The sequence below is a fragment of the Schistocerca cancellata genome, unplaced genomic scaffold (genome assembly GCF_023864275.1).
Source record: "Schistocerca cancellata isolate TAMUIC-IGC-003103 unplaced genomic scaffold, iqSchCanc2.1 HiC_scaffold_838, whole genome shotgun sequence".
NCBI classification, from domain to species: domain Eukaryota; kingdom Metazoa; phylum Arthropoda; class Insecta; order Orthoptera; family Acrididae; genus Schistocerca; species Schistocerca cancellata.
In genome coordinates this window covers 7501-10000 of record NW_026046849.1, presented here as the reverse complement: position 1 = coordinate 10000, position 2500 = coordinate 7501, and the positions used below count along the sequence as shown (strand labels likewise).

The following is a 2500-nucleotide window of genomic DNA, read 5'->3' as shown; positions in this document are numbered from 1 at the left end:
CTTAACGTAACCCACGTTGTGCCTTAACGTAACCCACGTTGTGCCTTAACGTAACCCACGTTGTGCCTTAACGTAACCCACGTTGTGCCTTAACGTAACCCACGTTGTGCCTTAACGTAACCCACGTTGTGCCTTAACGTAACCCACGTTGTGCCTTAACCTAACCCACGTTGTGCCTTAACCTAACCCACGTTGTGCCTTAACCTAACCCACGTTGTGCCTTAACCTAACCCACGTTGTGCCTTAACCTAACCCACGTTGTGCCTTAACCTAACCCACGTTGTGCCTTAACCTAACCCACGTTGTGCCTTAACCTAACCCACGTTGTGCCTTAACCTAACCCACGTTGTGCCTTAACCTAACCCACGTTGTGCCTTAACCTAACCCACGTTGTGCCTTAACCTAACCCACGTTGTGCCTTAACCTAACCCACGTTGTGCCTTAACCTGCTCTGTAATTGGCATATGACACGTTACATTAATCTAGTGTTGTCTAACCACAACCCTCTGAATATAGTTCGCTACTCGCACCGCCCACCCTCTTGTGTGTCGTTTCATGTTGAACACTTCGCAAGTGTTGCTTACTTTTTACATGCTCCCGCTGTACACTGTAATGTGGACAACTGCAGGATGTACATCGCCCCCCCCCCTCCACCCTGCCTTCGCACGCTGGTCGTTCAGGTGCTTGCGTGTTCAATGCCCTTCGCAGCTGTTCACTGGCATTCGCATGTCGAAGCGCTCAGTCTACGTCGTGGTACGGCCTGTGTCCACTGTCCGCTGATATCGTAAGCTTAATCCTCACATTGTACTGCACATAGGTCCGTATGTACTGAATGATACGCTGTGGCACATGTGTGACCGTACGACTGCGCCCAACAACAGCGAACCATACGGTCCAAATGTTGTGCACTCAGCCACGTGCCGTCTCCCCATAACAGCTACATTGCAGTGTGGTACGCCATAGAGACGTGTGGGAGTAACGGACGCCCTGGATGGCGATCAGCATGAGCCGTCTGTTGATGTAGTGGCGCGTGTATTCAAACGTAGTCGTCTCTTCTCACACAGTGTGATAGCATGGTGCACCGCGTTCCACATCTGCGACATGGTACAGATGCTGGTTGACAGTCGGTCTCGTAATGGACATCGCATACGTAGGGGGCCACCTCCCACGTGTTCTCTAGTCGTGCACATTTTGTTGCGTGTATGTGGGCAGACGTAGTGTGTCGTGACACCTAACAGACAGGTATGCAATAATCGTTGCATTTGCAAACTGGGATGGACGTCTACGTTTGCTGGTGACGTGACGCAACGCAAATGAACAACTGGTAAACCCATTGTGGTGCGGTTGTTGTTGCTGGAGGTAAATCAGTAAGGGCAAATCTGTGTGTGAAGCGATACGCGGCGGTGGCTGGGTGGGACCGTCCCCGGCCGGTGAGGGGGGGCCGCCCGGCGTGCTGGCCGCGCGGTGCGTGGGCGCACGCGCTACAGCCGGCTGGTGGGGGCGCCCAGTGGCAGGCGCGCCGGCCGACGGACGCGGCAGGCGGCGCAGCTGCGCGCCGGGGCACCCTGCGCGCGGCGCCGGGCGGCCAAAGTGGGTCCTCGCGGGCCCGGTGCGAAGCGCGGTGGACATCTGCAGTGTGCTGGTCCGACTGAGGACTGTGTGCGTTGAGGATGCGCCGCCGCCCGGCACTCGGCGCCGCGACGCCGTCTGCTGCTCGGTCGCCCCAGCGGTTCTCGCTGGTGGTTTGTATCGCAGTTGTGCAGACGTGTTGGCACGTGCGCTGTGCTGGGAGAGTTCGCTTCGGCACCACGTGGGGCCCTTTGCCCTTCTGTGGCGCTGGCGTTGGAGCTGCCGGTCACCGTAGGTGGCGCGTGTTGTCTCCCGCCGGCAATGCCACGACAGCACGCTCCCGGGCCTCTGTCGGCAGCGGCAAGCTCAGTTGGGAGCACGGGTGGTCGCACCTAAAGCGTCTACTCGCCTAACTCCGGGCGATTGCGCCTCTCTCGAACCCGACCAAGTACTTAGGACGGCGCTGCGCGCCGCCGGGACCTGAGAGGGTTTCGAGGTGTATTGTGCAGGGGAGCTCAGCCTCCTCCTGTTTGCAGAATAATTGAGCGGACGCTTGCGTGTTCGCGCGGGCCCCTGGGACACACTCCCGGGCGGCCGGCTGCTCAGCTCTAGTTGACGCAGCTCCCTGGTTGATCCTGCCAGTAGTCATATGCTTGTCTCAAAGATTAAGCCATGCATGTCTCAGTACAAGCCGCATTAAGGTGAAACCGCGAATGGCTCATTAAATCAGTTATGGTTCCTTAGATCGTACCCACGTTACTTGGATAACTGTGGTAATTCTAGAGCTAATACATGCAAACAGAGTCCCGACCAGAGATGGAAGGGACGCTTTTATTAGATCAAAACCAATCGGTCGGCTCGTCCGGTCCGTTTGCCTTGGTGACTCTGAATAACTTTGGGCTGATCGCACGGTCCTCGTACCGGCGACGCA

At 56.9% G+C, this 2500-nt stretch overlaps 1 non-coding gene across 1 annotated transcript in view; it reads left to right on the top strand.

Annotated features, from left to right (window-relative positions):
* Positions 1 to 2191: 2191 nt before the first annotated feature.
* LOC126146935 (small subunit ribosomal RNA) overlaps positions 2192 to 2500 on the top strand; it is a 1916-nt gene continuing 1607 nt past the window's right edge. Inside the window, exon 1 of the ribosomal RNA XR_007529845.1 lies at positions 2192 to 2500. This exon is cut by the window's right edge and continues 1607 nt beyond it. This is a non-coding gene — a ribosomal RNA (small subunit ribosomal RNA).